At 48.8% G+C, this 18,271-nt stretch overlaps 1 long non-coding RNA gene across 1 annotated transcript in view; it reads right to left on the bottom strand.

The window, feature by feature from the left end:
* LOC146871187 (uncharacterized) overlaps positions 1–18,271 on the bottom strand; it is a 156,241-nt gene that overhangs the window by 133,145 nt on the left and 4,825 nt on the right. The window lies entirely within an intron of this gene.

Raw genomic sequence — 18,271 nt, 5'->3', positions numbered from 1 at the left:
AGTTGCCATGTTTGTATGGTGCCAGGTCTGTGTGCCTTTTGGCATGGTGAGTGTTTGAGGCATAGGGGGGTCTGGGGTCTGGGGCTGCTTTGTTCTGATTTATGGGGGCGTGTTAGCTATAGGCACCCCAACCCTGTCCCATGTAAGCACTCATTGTGTCCGTCTGCTGCATAGAACGTTCGAGTGTGCAGGGGAGGTGATCATAGTTAATTGATCATTCCGAATTTTGATTCCAATTTATAGAGATGCCAAAATCAGAAAGTTTGGAAGTTAAATGATCACAATAATATGTTTTCTAATTGTCACCTCTCCTACTGAGGGGATCATGCACTCCAGTCAATGATGACATGCCAATCATGCTAATGAATGACCCATGCACCGTTAAGCTAACATGCTTACATTTTTCTTGAAAAATGCAAAAATAACAATTGATGGACAGAATGCAGAACATTGTCATACATTCACCCCAGTACAGAGATCTGGGCCTAAATCCATCGTTTTTTTGCTCACCATGACATTCCAGTTTGAACCCAGCCATATGCAAATCAGTCTCAACCCTGCGCCCAATAGGAACAGTCCAGCCCGAACTGCCAGGCCAGGTTCTCCCTGGACTGGAAACAAGCATCCTAGGACCAGTTTCGGGCTTTCAGCCGCCCTCATCAGCCAGGACAGCTTGACTCCAGTGGCATGGAGAGCACGGGACCCACGTCTGGGCATATCCATCCCACTCGGGATGACAAATGCAAAAAGATCAATTGATGGACAGAATGCAGAACAATGTAATACGTTCACCCCAGTACAGAGATCTGGGCCTAAATCCATCGTTTTTTTGCTCACCATGCCATTCCAGTTTGGACCCAGCCATATGCAAATCAGTCTCGACCCTGCGCCCAATGGGAACAGTCCAGCCCAAACTGCCAGGCCAGGTCCTCACTGGACTGGAAACAAGCATCCTAGGAGAGGTTTCGGGCTTTTAGCCCTCATCAGCCAGAATAGCTTGACTCCAGTGGCATGGAGAGCACGGGGACAGCATTCCGTCCATCATTTGTTTGCATAGCACTTTTCACCCTAAGTGGGATGGGTATGCCCAGACATGGGTCGCTTGCTCACTGTGCCACTGGATTCAAGCTAGCCTGGTTGATGAAGGGTAATACCCAGAAACTGGTCCCAGGATGCTTGTTTCCGGTCCAGGGAGGACCTGGCTTGGCAGTTTGGTCTGGACTGTTCCCATGAGGCACAAGGGTCGAGACTGATTTGCATGTGGCTGGGTCTAAACTGGGGTGGCATGGTGAGCATAAGAACGATGGATTTAGTCTAGATGTCTTGATTCGGGGTGAATGTATGATTTATACAGCATTCCGTCCATCATTTGTTTGCGTAGCACTTTTTACCCTAAGTGGGATGGGTATGCCCCGATGTGGGTCCCTTGCTCACTGTGCCACTGGATTCAAGCTAGCATGGCTGATGAAGGATAATACCCAGAAACCGGCCCCAGGATGCTTGTTTCCGGTCCAGGGAGGACCTGGCATGGCAGTTCGGTCTGGACTATTCCCATGAGGCACAGGGTCGAGACTGAGATACATATGGCTGGGTCTAAACTGGGGTGGCATGGTGAGCAAAAGAACGATGGATTTAACCCAGATCTCTTGACTGGGGGTGAATGTATAATTTATTCAGCATTCTGTCCATCATTTGTTTGCGTAGCACTTTTCACCCTAAGTGGGATGGGTATGCCCAGACATGGGTCCCTTGCTCACTGTGCCACTGGATTCAAGCTAGCCTGGCTGATGAAGGGTAAAACCCAGAAACCGGCCCCATGATGCTTGCTTCCAGTCCAGGGAGGACCTGGCTTGGCTGTTCGGTCTGGACTCTTCCCATGAGGCACAGGGTCGAGACTGATTTGCATATGGCTGGGTCAAAAGTGGGGTAGTTTGGTGAGAAAAAGAACAATGGATTTAACCGAGATTGCCTAACTGGGGTGAATGTATGATTTATTCAGTATTCTGTCCATCAATTGTTTGCGGTACATTTTTCTTGAAGCAGCACTATCTTCTAGTAATCTTCCCATGGATCATTATGGTCAATTTGGACTGTGCTTAATAGGAACTAATGGCCTTCTGTCTGGCAATGCTCTAACACTTCCCTCTGTCTTAGAGCAGGCACTGACTGCCTTGAAGCTCAAGTGAGTGATGCTTTCCAGGAAGCACTAGGCTGAGCCAAAGTATGCAGAGATCAGAATGGGGTGCCTGCTCTATCCAATGTGTTACTTTGCCTAGTCTTGGCCACTCAGGAAATAAAGGCTTATCTGGACAAGGTTAGCCTTATCTCCTTTCGTTTGGGGGGGGGGGGTTATGTAGGAGAGTGGAATCTGACTAATGGTTGCCCCCAACTTTTTGCCTGGTATTTGAGTGGTTTTTGACTAGTCTGGCTGGGATCCTGCTATCCAGGACCCCAGCCTATCTGCTTTCTCCCTAAAACTGATGTAAAGTACCCTAGGTACAAACCTAATTGGATGCGGGCATGCCCTACCAGTCCCTTGTAGATGGTACACTAGGTACCCAGGGCATGGGTCCCCCAGTAGGCCTACCAGGGCTGCAGCACTTATTGTGCCACCCTGGGACAGCCACCCAAACTGACACCACCAGACCACTACTGTAGTCTGGGTAAGGCGGTGCTAGCACCCCTTACAGGGATGTAGGTACCCTATATCCCATACCATACAACACCTATACTCTCATAGGTCACCCCTATGGCAGGCCCTGGTAATCCTACAGGGCTGGGTGCTGAGGTATGTGTGAGGGGGGACCCCTACCTGAGTAGGACCTCTCTGCAACCTTCGTAAAATCATTACTGGGTTGTTTGTAGTGTAGCCATACCATATACTCTTAACCGCATTATAAGTGAAACGCGTCATCGCAATAACTTGAGAATGGCTACACAGAACCATATCGTGTTTGGTGTCAAACATGAAGGAATCATACCCCCAGTCCAGCCATGGGCATGAGGGTACGATTCCCCCTTGCTAGAAGGGCGATATGGGAAAAGCGGTAGAATTTAGACACCAATTTAAAAGTGCACATGTACCACAAAATGGCTACTGTCCGCCACCTACACGACTCTGGCTGGCTGTTGCTGGGGAAAACCCCAGCCTCGCCATCAGGACAATAGGGCTCCTGTGGCAGGGAGGTGCCAGCACCTCCCCAGACAGGATATGTGGATTGGAACAGGGTGGGTGCACCAAATGTCCATTCAGAGTTGCACGTATGAATGAATGAATGAAGATAGATTTATATTGCGCAACTAAAACCCGAAGGCATAAAGGCGCCTACAAACAGATCAAAATCAGAAAACAGAGCACCACTACGGGTATGATTTTGCGAAAAGACGGGTTTTCAAGGCAACTCTAAAAAGCTGTAAAGTGGGAAGAGACCTGAGTTCCAGTGGAAGATCATTCCACCACTTAGGTGCCAGAAAAGAGAAGGCTTTGCCTCCCCATCTAGCTTTCCGAATACGGGGGACTAGTAAGAGAAGTCTGTTGGCGGAGCGCAAGTTCCTGGAGGGGCTATAATGAGACAGAATAGATCCCACTCCAGAAGAGCTACCATTAGCTAGAGCCCTATAGGTCATACACATGGTCTTGAAAAGTATCCGGTCCTCTATAGGAAGCCAGTGTAACAATTTTCTGGCAGAAGTAGCCGAGGCATGTCTGGGCAGATCAAGGACAAACCTAGCTGCTGCATTCTGGGCTACTTGCAGGCGCTGCAGCAGACTTCTATTAAGTCCCGCATATAGCGCATTGCAATAGTCCAGCCGGGAACCAATAAGAGCAACAGCAACTTGTTTCCTTGCCTGCTGCGAGAGATAGTGTCTAATTTTTCTCAGTATATATAAAATGCCCCAGCAGGTAGAGACCGTTCTATTAACTTGTTGACACATGTTGAGGGTGGGGTCGATCAAAACTCCTAGGTTCTTGGCCGACGAGGCGGGATCAGGACACATTCCCAATGAGTCCGGCCACCAATCATGAGACCAAACCTCTTCCTTCCCTCCAAACACCATCACCTCCGTATTCTCCCCATTCAGTTTCAATGAATTATGGATCATCCATTGTCCCACTGCCTCCATACAAGATTTAAAATTGGAGGCAGTCGACCTAACTGACTGGGAGAGAGAGACGAGGATCTGTGTGTCATCTGCATAGGAAACTACCTCCATCCCAAAAGATCTAATTAGTCTGGCAAGGGGGGTCACATATATGTTAAAAAGGGTTGGACTTAAGGCCGACCCCTGAGGGACCCCACATTGCACAGACATGGATGGAGATAAAAACTCGCCCAACTTCACTCTTTGCTCTCTTTGGCCGAGGAAAGAGGTCAATAAACATAAGGCTGCTCCCTCAACCCCAATCTCCCTCAGACGAGATGATAAGACTGAGGGAGAGAGGGTATCAAAGGCTGCCGTGAGGTCCAGCAGGATAAGGAGGGCGGTCTGGCCCCCATCCACACGTGTGCGGATATTATCCAACACCATGGTGAGGGCCGACTCGGTGCTATGTTCCCTCCTGAAACCATGCTGGGAATGATCAAGGCAGCCTGTACTTTCTACAAAAGCTGCGAGATGCTTATTAAGGTGAGTTTCTAACATCTTCGCAGGGGCAGGGAGTAGTGAGATGGGGCGGAAGTTCTTTAAGACCCCAGGATCAAGAGATGGTTTCTTGAGTAAAGGCTTCACTACCGCCCTTTTCCATTGAGGGGGGAAGATACCATCCTTCATGGCCCTATTCATGATGTCACCAAGGGGGGGCAAAAGGGTTTCCCTGCATTGCTTAAGGATCTTAAGAGGACAAATATCCAGAGGTGAGCCTGAGAGGTGCCACGTAGGCAGCTGCAGAGCCCCAATTCTGCATACACCGCCTGGAACCGGTTCAGGGGCATCCTGCCCCTCGCCCAGGCGGGAAACACACAAAGGGGAGTGGGTGTAGCCACCCTTTCCCGCCTCTACTCTGATTGGTAGGCTCTTGTTGGGACCATCCCCTAATCTTGGGGATATATGTGAATAACCTGGCCCCAGAGCCTCAGATTAATCCAGAACTTTACAGAACTGACCTTCAACGAACTGCTGCCCAGCTGACTGAAGAAATCTCCCTTGGGATAAAGGAGTTATCCCCCTGCTTGGCATGCACCTGAAAGACTGCAAGATACCCAGTTGGAACTTTGCTGCTCTCACGAACTTCGACGCCTTCCAGCAACCTTGAGGTGGGTCTCCAGAGCATCCCAGAGTCCTGTGAGCGTGCCCAGCAAGTCTGAGCACCGTGGGCCACGTGGGTGCCGAGATCCCTGCATACCCCGAGACCCCGGCCACCTCTTGCACAGCACACGACCCCGACCAGTGGGGAAGTTGTGCTTTGGCCCATTTCTGAGTCAACCTTCAAGCAGCATCCGTGCCAAATCTCAGCTCCCTAGTCCGCTCCGGTGGCCCGTGGGAGCCCTTTTACGCACTCCATTTTGCTGCCTTCTGCGGTCCCTTGTCTCTCAACTTGTGGGCCCTGGCGGAGGACAATCTACACATCCAAGAGTTCCCCTGGTTGCTCCAGGCCTGCTCTACACTCTCACCAAAGGAGAGCACCCTCAGACTTCCTGGGTCTGCACCAGCAGCTGCTTTGTTCATCTTGCATGGGTTGCGGTTGCCAAGGCTTAGTGGATCCAATCAGGACACTAACACCGCAGCGACCCTCATCCAACGTGGAACAGTCGCCCTCCAGAAGCTGGCCTTCCTTAAAGCCTCCCGGAGCCCGTGACTGCAGAGCCAAGCTGCATCTTCCTCACCTGAAGCACCCGACATCGAAGGGCTCCTTGCTGTGAGCCCCCTGGTCACTGTGCCGTGACCCAGACTCTGTCCCCTCTGCTTTCAGGTTCTTCTCTACATTTTCTACATCTTAAATCTTCACGACTTCATCGACGCTTTTAGCTAGCAGCAGTTTGGACTACTTTTCCATTGAAAATCAGCCCGTGACCCGACACCAGAATCGACCTATGCACCCGGCTTCCCTGGGGCAGGTAACAGTGGTACTTCGGTACTCCCGTGGTGGTGGGCTCTCCAAAGCCTTAAGTCTCAAGCCTTAACTTTGTACTACTGCTAGAAGTGTCTTTAAACTTTAAATATTCAACCGCGACATTCTTCATAGGCTAACATTGCGATCCCGATAGCAGCTCTTTGCACTGCACGCGTCTCCCGTGGGTCCCCTTCCTCTTAACTGTGGGTGGATTCTGAAGGGGCAAGCGATCCTGAATGCCCTAGGCATTGCCTGTAGAATTGTCGTGGTTCTTATACCACTATTTTAGTATATGGTTTGGTCCCCCCCTGGGGCCCATTGATTTCTGTGCTATTTATTGTGTTTATAAATGCTAGTTTGAAGTGTAACTTTGCCACTAGTCACATAAAGAGACTGTGGGATTCTGTCTAGAATAAATACATATATTTTATATATATACCTGTGTGGGCTACTCTTTCATTTGGTTATTCAAGAGGTTATTATGGTGAAACAATAAGCTTAACACTCCTTCAAGACTTAGCCTGAAGGCTGCTCTCCACAGCTACCACTAGGATAGCTTTCTTGAAAGGTTGTCTTAAACCTATCATCAATAAGAGTCGAATTGGACTGGTGCAAGGTGTCCCTATAACTAGGAACAGCATATGCCAGGCCAACTTCTCACACCCCCTAAAACCTAACCTGCAATCCACGCCTGTTCTGAGGCTGCCTAGGCTGCCACACAGCAGACATGTTGCTGGACCCCAGGGTAGGAGAGCCCCTGCTCTCCTGGACCTGCAACAATGCACATCCTGGGTAAGGTGCTAAATCTCCTCCCACAGGATGGGCAGGGGGAAGCTTCAAAGGCATGCCGCCTCTGTGAGCTTCCCCAGGCCACTGCAACCCCCCACTCTGGCGGGAAACTTGGCTGAAAACCCTAAATAAGGACAGGGGATGTGCCAGCCTGCCAACCCCACCCCTCAGGTGGGGGAGGCGAGGTGAAGCACATCTCCAGGCTCTCGCTATCTTGAAGAGGGGAAGCCCTACCCTATCAGGACTAGGCTACTGCCCCCCTCCCACAGGAGAGAGGCAGGATAGGGGGTGTACCCACCCCAGGACAGGGACCCATAGGTCCCTGCCCTTCACCTACCTGTAACACCCCTAAATCTAGTATTTAGGGGCACCCTGAACCCTGAACCTTCCTCCAACCCGGCATCTCTTGTGGCCAGCAACCTCACAAACCCCGGAGGACCTGGCTACCTTTTAACTCTAAGTCCCAGGGACTCCCATGAGTAGAGGCTCTACTCGAAATCTACTTCCAATCCCTGGCAGCAGCCCGGAACCGCGAACCCAGCACACTCTGCACCAGCCAAGCCTGGCCTGTGCCGGAGTGAACAAAGACCACGAGGACGACCCCACGGCGACTGTGAACCCGAGTCCGGCACCCAAGGACCTCCCTCGACACTCCTGAAGAAGCCTGCAGCCTCAGAACAAGGTGCACCCCCAACCACGATCAACAGAGGGTAAGATTTCCTGACACCAAAAGGTAACCCTGCACCCGGCGCCCGCGGCACTCTGTGCCCAATCCCGGGGTACCTACCTATCCTCCAACTACTCAACTTACCTCTCGAAGTGGTGGTGGCACCTGAAGAATCCTTGTCCTCGAGCTTGCAGTCTTTTTCTAAACTGGAGATTTCCCATTGAAATCAATTGAGCGCCCGAAGGCTCAAAAGCACCCTGCACCCAGCCGCCCGAGTGGCCCTGGCAGTGCAACCTCTACACCTATCTACTTCCCCACTTGCCCTGAGTAAGTGACCAGGAGCCCAGCTCCCACAGCCGCGTGGCCTGCTAGTCAGCAGCCACCAACCAAGGCCCCCCTATCCCTGATAGGATAACATTGGGCCTAACTCTCTGCACCCGGCCGCCCTAGCACTGACTCTGAAAACTACTTACAACTGTACTTACCAGTAACCCAATTTTCTTCCATAGGAAATCATTGACTGTTTTTCTGTGAAATTTCTTCTAAGTGTCAATTTCTGCAATCTTTAAATATTCTTTAAAAATCGTATAATATCTGAAAACGTAATTACTTACCTGTTTTGGATAAAGGTCCCAGTACTGAGTCTAGGCACCCAGTACTGGATTACAAAAGTAAGGAGAACATACTATACCTGTAACTTGAATTTTCTGCCATAGGGAATCATTGACTGTTTTCTATGAAATATTTTCTAAGTGTCAACTTTTAAAATAGCAAAATATTGTCTAAAAATCATCACAGTAATTAAGTCGACTTTTATCACTTGATACCAAGTACTGACCCAGGACTGTATCTAGGATCCAGTCCTGGAATTCCAAAAGTGATCCTAAAAGAAATTTGTGGCAAATAACATGAAACTTCCATTGAACTCAATGTATTATTGTGTTTAAAATAGTGTTGCCTATTGCAACCACTTGTAACTGTTTAAAAAAGTCAATTGCATATTGCAAAAGTATTTATATAAAGCCTCTCATTCTGAGAAAATATATTTTAAATCCAATTGTTGGTTATAAAATAAAACAAGCATATATTTTTTATATATAAACCATTGGCCTAAAGTTCAGTTATTGAGTGTGTGAGACCATTTGCTGAATGAGTGTGTACAACAAATGCTTTACACTGTCCTCTGATACTGCCTTACTGCTCGACCAAACTACCACTTTAGAGAGTAAGGTTATATCTAACTTTAGCCTCTGCCAAGCCTCTGGGGACTGTGGACTCCGTACACCCTGTACCTATTTGGGAACAGTATATACAGAGCCACTTTCTCACACTCAAGAAAACAGATTGTTCAAACCAGACTCCCTACTATCACACATTTACAGCCATCTCCACACACACATCATACCGTTCGCACACTTTAACCACCAGTTGTGAGATGTAGGCCAGTTATATACTGTCCACTTATTAAAGTGGGCACCTTGTATCAGTCCAAATTAAAGACATCTTTTATTGAAAGCTATCCTAGTGGTACCTATGGAGAGCAGCCTTCAGGCTAAGTCTCAAAGGAATGTAAAGCAGCTTGGTTTACCAGATTATAACCTCCTGAATGACCAAATGAAAGGAGAACCACACAAGGTATATATATAAAATATATGTATTTATTACTAAACACTCTCTACTAACATCTTTATGAGATTAGAGAACAAGATACACAATATTAAAGCACTAGAACAACAGTAAATAGCACAAGGCACAGTGGGTCCCGGGGGGGTCCAAACCATATATTAAGAAAGTGGTATAACAACCCCGCCTTGACTAGACACAGTGCCTAGAGCACGTAGAAATGCTGGGACCCCAAGGAAGCACCCATGGTAGTGACACAGGGGACCCACGGGGGATGCGTGCAGTGTGAGAACACAGCCGCAAGCTCCGTAGAATCCTATGGGAAAGTCGCGGTTGGAATTTTAAAGCTTAAGGACACTTAGGAGAGGACTTGGAGCAAACCCTTTCAAACTTAGATGGTTCTGAGGCCAGCACCCATGTGAGCACCGGAGTACTTGTATTACCTAACCCAGGGAAGCCGGGTGCATAGGTGTCAAATGGTGTCTGGAATCTTCGTCATTTTCAATAGCGTGATGCTGCAAAGTACTGCTGCCGTGAAGAGGAAAAGTGTCTGGTGTGATCCAAACCTGGATCGGAGCTGAGAAGAACATGAAAGCAGAGGGGACAGTGTCTGGGCCTCTTGCCAGTGATCAGGGGCACGATAGACGAATGCTCACCGATTTCGGGTGTTTCAGGTGAAGCTTGACTCTGCAGCCACAGGGACCAGGAGAAGTCGACGACGATCAAAATCCGCAGGCGAGCTGTCCCACGAAGGATGTCGAGTGTTGGGGTCAGTCCCCGGATTGGAGACCAACAAGCCTTGGCAACTGCAACCCATGCAGGAAGAGTAAAGATGGCTTCGGTGTGGACCAGCAAGGCTCTGTGGACTCCCCAAGCAATGGAGAGTCAGGGCACGTCTGGAGCAACCAAGAAAGCCCACTGAGGGTTAAAGTAACCTTCTCATGGACCCACAGGTTGACGGACCAGGGATCGCGAAGGGACCTCGAGAGGAATCACAAAATACCATCCCACGGAACACTCGTGGAGTGTAGGTCAGTAATCTTAGGTGGAATCACTGCTCGGGTCTGGACTGCAAGTTGCCCAAAGCACAGTCTCAGGGATCACCAAAAAGCATATGCTGCTGCAAATGTCTTCGGAGTCCGTCAGGAGCTGCGTAGATGCAAACCGGTCAGATGCGTCTTTGGTGCCTTGCAGGGGAGTAACTCCTTTACTCCGAGGGAGATTCTTCGGTCATCCAATGTAGTGTAGATAGTTGAAGTACTTGGTTTCTGTAGCAGAGTTTCGTCCAGGTAAATCTAAAGTCCTGTAGTTAGGTTTTCCTACTTTATACCCAAGGAAGGGGTGGGACAAACTCTGGGGACCCACCTATGGGAGGGTCAGGACAGAGGGATGGCTACACCCATGTCCTTTGTCCAGTTTCGCGCCAGAGCAGTGGCTGATAGCCCCTGCAACCGGTTTGAGCTGGACAATGCACAGGGACACCAAATGTGCCCCCAGTGCAGACATCAAAGCACTCTCAGAGTGCACCCACCCAGTCCAAATACACTAAAGCCTATCTGGGAGGTGGTCACACCTCCCTGTGACAGGAAACCTATTGTCCAGCCGTCCCCTGCTGGAGTTTCATCCAGCAGCAGGAGGGCAGACTCGTGTCTGTGGCTGGCAGCCTCCATTGTGTGATACCAGGGCTTGTAAAGCTGGTACCGGGTGTACCGGTGCTATCATATTTCTCCCTCTAGTAGGGTGGAATCCTACCTCCCACACCACTTACTGGTGGGGAGGAATGATTCCAAGGTGTTTGACACCAAACACGACACAGTGCAGCCGTTTTAATGTTAGCATTTACCGCGAGGTTATAATGCACTTAAGAGTATATGGTAGGCTGCATCACAAACAACCCCGGAATAGAGGAATAGAGGGGCTCTGCTCATGCAGTTGCACCCTTTCACATAAAACCCAGCACCCTGCCTTCAGGATTGAGAAGGCATGCCATAGGGGTGACTGATAGGTTTATATGTGCAGTGACATGGATAGATATAGTGAACCTATATCTAAGTAAGGGGTGCAAGCACCACCTTACACAGGTTGCTGTAGCAGACCTGTTGTGTCATTTTGAATGGTCTCCCAAGGGTGGAATAATACATGCTGCAGCCCCTGAGAGGCCTCTAAGGTACGTATACCCTAGGTACATAGTATATCAAATACTAGGGACTTATAAGGGTACCCCAGAATCCAATCTGAAGTGTACATAAAGTACATGCAATCAATTTAGAGAGAAAACAGCTAGACTGGGGTCCTGGATAGCAGGATCCCAGCCAGACTAAGACGAAAACAGTGAAACATCAGCAAAAAGTGGGGGTAACTATAAGAAGCAGCTCCTACTCACCAATACAACAACCCCCAAACGTAAGGACATTAAACTAACCTTGACCAGTTGAGTCCTCATGTTCTAAGTGGAAATATCTTGAGAGTCCATCTGCATTTGCATGGTTACTCCCAGGTCTATGTTCCACTGTATTGTCCATCCCCTGTAGGGAAATTAACCACCTCAAAAGTTTGGGGTTTTCACCCTTCATCTGTTTTAGCCATAAGAGGGGCTTATGGTCTGTCTGAACAATGAAGTGAGTGCCAAACAAGTATGGCCTCAGCTTCTTCAGAGCCCAAACCACAGCAAAGGCCTCCCTCTCAATAGCTGACCAACGTTTCTCTCTGGGGGTCAGGCTTCTGCTAATAAAAGATACTGGCTGATCCTGACCCTCATCAATCAATTGCGATAACACAGCCCCTACCCCCAACTCAGATGCATCTGTTTGGGCAATGAATTGTTTGGAGTAGTCAGGACTTTGCAGAATGGGAGCAGTGCACATTACCTGCTTTAGGTCATCAAATGCCTGTTGACAGCTGACTGTCCACTGAACTTTCTTTGGCATTTTCTTAGAAGTTAAGTCATTCAAAGGGATCACTATGGATCCATAACCTTTGACAAATCTTCTATAGTACCCAGTCAGGCCCAAGAAAGCTCTGACCTGAGTCTGGGTGGTTGGAGCAACCCAGTCCATGATGGTCTGGATTTTGCTCTGCAATGGTTGAACCTGGCCTCCTCCCACAAGGTGGCTCAGGTACACAACCTTACTCTGCCCTATCTGGCACTTGGCGGCCTTGATAGTTAGGCCTGCTTTCTGCAGGGCCTCCAAAACATTTCTCAGGTCGACCAGGTGATCCTCCCAGGTGGAGCTAAAGACAGCAATATCATCTAGATATGCTGCACTATAGGCTTCCAGGCCTGTAAGGACTTTGTTCACCAACATTTGAAAAGTGGTAGGTGCATTCTTCAAACCAAAGGGAATCACCACAAATTGGTAGTGCCCACTAGGGGTAGAAAACGCTGTCTTTGGCTTTGCATCATCAGCTAGTCTGATCTGTCAGTAGCCAGCTGTTAGGTCAAATTTGCTCAGAAACTTGGCTGAGGCCAAAGTATCTATAAGCTCATCTGCCCTAGGGATTGGATGGGCATCAGTCCCAGTGACTGCATTGAGACCTCTGTAGTCTACACAAAACCTCATCTCTCTCTTACCATCTTTGGTGAGAGGTTTGGGTACAAAGACTACTGACTAGCTCAAGGACTATCTGAGGGTTCAATTACACCCAAATCTAACATCTGCTGGACTTCAGTCCTGATACAGTCCCTGACGTGGTAAGGTTGCCTGAAAATCCTATTTGTAACAGGCAGACTCTCCCCAGTGTCCACTTCATGAGTGCGCCAGCTAGTCTGACTTGGAGTCAGTGAAAACATATGTCTAAATTAATTGAGCACTTTTCTGCAATCAGTTTGTTGCTGGACAGTGAGGCTGCCTGCCAAGGCTACACCATCTACTGAACCATCATCGGGGTTCTGTGAGGGCAGGTCAGGGAGTGGATCACTCTCTTCCTCCTGCCCCTCATCAGTAGCCATAAGCAAGCCCATGTCAGCCCTGCCAACATATGGTTTGAGCCTGTTGACATGGAGCACCCTATGGGGGCTCCTTGGAGTTCCATGGTCCACCAGGTAGGTAACCTCTCCTTGTTTCTCAATTATGGTATGGGGGCCACTCCACTTGTCTTGGAGGGCTGCTGGGGACACAGGCTCCAACACCCATACTTTCTGCCCTGGCTGGTAAACAGTCAGCACAGCCTTTTGGTCATGCCAGGCCTTTTGTAATTCCTGGCTAGCCTCAAGGTTTTCATTTGCCTTCTTCATGTCTTCAGCCATCCTGAAGCGGAGACCAAGTACATAGTCCACAATATCCTGTTTAGGGGGTTTGAGAAGTAACGCCCATCCCTCCTTCACTAGACACAATGGACCCCTAACTGGATGTCCAAACAGAAGTTCAAATGGGCTGTAACCAACCCCCTTCTGTGGAATCTCTCTGTAGGCAAAGAGAAGGCAGAGCAAAAGTATGTCCCATCTGTGCCTAAGCTTTTCTGAGAGACCTTAATCATGCCCTTGAGGGTTTTGTTGAACCTTTCAAGTAACCCATTGCATTGTGGGTGATAAGGGGTGGTGAATTTGTAATTCACTTCACACTCCTTCCACATAGCAGTCGAGTAACTAGACATGAAGTTTGCATCTCTGTATGATACTGCCTTCTTAGGGAAACACACTCTGGAAAAGATTCCCAGGAGGACTCTTGCCACCACAGGTGCTGTGGTGGTTCTAAGGGGAATAGCTGCTGGATACCTAGTAGCATGGTCCACCACCACCAGTATAAATCTGTGCCCAGATGCTGTTTGAGGATCCATGGGACCAACTACATCAATCGAAACCCTCTCAAAGGGAACCCCCACCACAGGTAGTGGTATCAGGGGGGCCTTTGTTGTACCACCTGCCTTACCACTGGCTTGACAGGTGACACAGGAGCGACAACACTCCTTGGTGTCTTCAGACATGTGAGGCCAATGAAAGTGAGGGACAATTCTGTCCCAAGTCTTGTTTTGGCCTAGGTGACCTGCTAAAGGGATATCATGTGCTAATGTCAATAGGAAGCCCCTAAACTTCAGAGGTATTACCAACCTCCTGGTGGCACCAGGCGTGGGGTCTCTACTCTGAGTAAAGGAGTCCATCATCCCAGTAGATCCTATGGGACCCACTATCACTCCCAGCAGCCACAGCAGCAGCTTGCTGTCTGAGGGGTTCAAGGGAAGGGCAGCTCAGCTGTTCCTGGCTCAGATCTGCCCTGGAAGTGCCCCCTATCCCCAAGAACTCAACCTGATCAGGTTCAAGCTCATCAGGGACAGTTCCTTCTTCTGGACTGAGATCATCTCCCTCAAGAAACTGATCTGCTTTCTGAGTCATGGGGGAAGACACTGCCTTACCCCTGCTGCTCCTTTTCTTGGAAGGTGCCTGGTCAATTTTTCCAGGATCCAGGGCCTGTTCAGTGTCAGACATTTTTGCCTGTGACCTGGTCATAGCAAACACATCTGCAGGGATTCTCAACATTTCTGCATGAGTCCTGAGCTCCACTTCAACCCAAGCAGAAGTTTCTAAGTCATTGCCCAACAAGCATTTAACAGGGAGGTCTGCACTAACCACAACCTTCTTAGGGCCAGTTACCCCATCTCAGGTGAAATTAACAACTGCCAAGGAATGGTCTGTCCTGACATTGCTAGCATTGGTCACTTGGTACATCTCACCAAGTATGATTTGCTCAGGAGCCACAAGATCTTTTGTCACCATTGTGACACTTGCTCCTGTGTCCCTGAATGCCAAGGCCTTTTTTCCATTTATCAAAGGTCTGTATTTGCCCAGATTACTGGGACTGACAAATAAGGAGGCCATATCCATGCCCCCATCACAGATCAGTACAGCCTGAGTAGGAACTCTGACTAGGCCAGAGTCCATCTCAGATCCCAGGGCTAACCCTACTACACCCTTATTCTGAGTACCACCACTTGGAGCTGAACTAGGGGGAACAGTTGCCTTAGGGGCAATGGTGGCTGGAGTTGAGTCCCTGGACTTGGTACAATCACTTGTCCAATGGGTCTTCTGTTCACAGATTTGACACCATGGTTTCTTCTTGCCTTTTCCCTTGTTAGATTGTGACTCCCCACCAGATGCAGATGTTTGGGGCCCTTGAGAAGACTTCTGGTCTTTACCCTTCTCCCCATCATTATCAGAGTTTTTAGAGTCCTGCTTCTTGGAGTCACCACCTTGGTTCTGAACGTTCCGCCTCACCCTGGTTCTGACCCATTTGTCTGCCTTCTGGCCCAATTCTTGGGGAGAGGTCAGATCAGAGTCCACCAGGTACTGATGCAACAACTGATTTCGACAATTATGAAGGATCTGCTCCCTCATAATTAAATTGTACAATCCTTTAAAATCACACACTTTACTGCCAAGTAACCAGCCTTCCAGAGCCTTAGTAGCACAGTCTACAAAGTCAACCCAGTCTTGAGTCTGTGCCTTTTGGGTGTCTCTGAACTTAATCCTATATTGTTCAGTGGTTAATCCAAACACATCAATCAGAGCACTCTTCAAGACTGTATAATTATCAGCATCCTCTTCTCTAACAGAGAGGAGCTTGTCTCTTCCTTTGTCTGCAAAGGAGAGCCACAAGCTTGCTGTTCACTTCTCCTGAGGGACCCTCTGTCCTTTACAGGCCCTCTCCAGTGCAGTTACCCATTTGTGGATGGGGAGGGACAATCTTGTTCAGGTTACTATGGTCATGAGTATAGTTTCTACCTTTAGGGACACTGTTGCTGCCACCATGGGGCTCTAGCCTCAACTTTTTAGAAGCTCTCTGAAGCTCCTGGGATTCCCTATCTAAGGCCAATTGCTCTCTCTTGATTTGGAGCTTAGCTCTCTCAAACTCAAGCAGTTGGTACTTCTTCTCATAAGAGGACTCCCTTTTATGAGAAGAAATCCTATGAGAAATAGAGGACCCTACAGAAGTACCACAATGATTGGATTCTTGAGAAGGAGATCTCGATCTTCTTGGTAAACTGTTAACCCTTCTAGGTGGGGTAAGAGAGGGCCACTGAGGCCTTCTCCCTCACCTTTAGGAAGAATTGGATTGCCCAGGTTAGAATCATCTTGATCCTCCTGTTCAGCATCAGAGTCTAGGTCCTGGATGTTTTCACTTCCTGGCCTTTCCTCTTCTGCTGCCCCACCCAACTTGCCTGCCTCAACAGACCCTGGGGTCTTTCTGAGGTCATCTAAAAGCGAAGCCTCTATGAGGCGTTGAGTTCTAGGGTATTTCTCTGTCTTCAATTTTCTTGATGCACACATATTTCTCAATTCCTGAAATGAGAGATGGTCATACTTATGCAAAGCCACTGGCTTCTGCTCTTAAAGACATACTAGTGTTGTGTGGTGTTGCACCTACCTAACCTAGTGGGAACTACTAAACTCTCTTGAGTTGGAGAAAGGGTGTTCTAGACTCTTGGCTTACCCAACTCTAAGTTCAGTAGAACTTACTTTATTCTAGGCTTGATATAGGTACCTATGTACCTATAGTGGTTTTCAGTTAGTCACTCAATGAGATTATCTGGTAAAGCAATAGCAAGCTTGAATCCCAACCGCTGCACACCAATGTGAGAAGTTGGCCTGGTATATGCTGTACACTAATTAAATTGGGCACCTTGTACCAGTCCAAACAACCCTTATTGATGATTAGGTTAAAGACAACCTTTATTGAAAGCTATCCTAGTGGTATCTATTGAGAGCAGCCTTCAGGCTAAGTCTCGGAGGAATATAAAGCAGCTTGGTTTACCAGATTGTAACCTCCTGAATGACCAAATGAAAGGAGAACCACACAAGGTATATATATAAAATATATGTATTTATTACTAAACACTCTCTACTAACCTCTTTATGAGATTAGAGACCAAGATACACAATATTAAAGCACTAGAAAGACAGTAAATAGCACAATACACAGTGGGCCCCAGGGGGAGACTAAATCATATATTAAGAAAGTTGTATAACAACCCCGACTTGACTAGACACAGTGCCTAGAGCACGTAGAATCGCTGGGACCCCAAGGAACCACCCAAGGTAGTGACACAGGGGACCCACGGGGGACACGTGCAGTGTGAGAACACAGCCGCAAGCTCCGTACAATCCTATGGGAAAGTTGCGGTTGGAGTTTTAAAGCTTAAGGACACTTAAGAGAGGACTTGGAGCAAACCCTTTCAACCTTAGAAGGTTCTAAGGCCAGCACCCATGTGAGCACTGGAGTACTCGTGTTACCTAACCCAGGGAAGCCGGGTGCATAGGTGTCAAATGGTGTCGGGAATCTTCGTAATTTTCAATGGCGTGATACTGCAAAGTGCTGCTGCCGTGAAGAGGAAAAGTGTCTGGTGTGACCCAAGCCTGGATCGAAGCTGAGAAGAACCTGAAAGCAGAGAGGGACAGAGTCTGGGTCACTTGCCAGTGACCAGGGGCACAATAGACGAATGCCCACTGATTGACTCGGAAGCCACGGGGACCAGGAGACGTCGACGATGACCAAAGTCTGCAGGCAAGCTGTTCCATGAAGGATGTCGAGTGCTGGGGGTTCAGTGTCCGGATTGGAGACCATCAAGCCTTGGCAATTGCAACCCATGCGGTCAAAGAAAAGATGCTTCGGTGTGGACCAGCAAGGTCCTGTGGACTCCCCAAGCAATGGGGAGTCAGGGCTAGTCTGGAGCAATTAGGAAAGACCCACAGGTCGACGGACCAGGGATCGCGATTGGACCTCGAGAGGAATCACAAAATACCAACCCACGGAACACTCGTGGAGTGTAGGACAGTAATCTTCAGTGGAATCACTGCTCGGGGTCTGGACTACAAGTAGCCCAAAGCACAGCCTCAGGGATCGCCAAAAAGCATATGCTGCTGCAAAGGTGCACGGTGTCCAGGGGTTCGGGTTGCACGGTCCCCACGAGGGCTGCAGGTCTCTGGTTTGTTGAGAGCACTGGTCGGCCTAGGGGTAGCTTAGGAACCCACCTCTTGTGTTGCAAAGTCTTCGGAGTCCCACAGGAGCTGCGTAGATGCAAACTGGTCAGATGCATCTTTGGTGCCTGCCTTGCAGGGGAGTAACTCCTTTACTCCAAGGGAGAGTCTTCGGTCATCCAACGTAGTGTAGATAGTTGAAGTACTTGGTTACAGTAGCAGAGTTTCATCC

The sequence above is a fragment of the Triturus cristatus genome, chromosome 1_1, assembly GCF_964204655.1.
Source record: "Triturus cristatus chromosome 1_1, aTriCri1.1, whole genome shotgun sequence".
Taxonomy (NCBI): Eukaryota; Metazoa; Chordata; class Amphibia; order Caudata; family Salamandridae; genus Triturus; species Triturus cristatus.
Note: the sequence above shows the minus strand (reverse complement) of the source record. Positions and strands in the feature narration are given on the sequence as shown.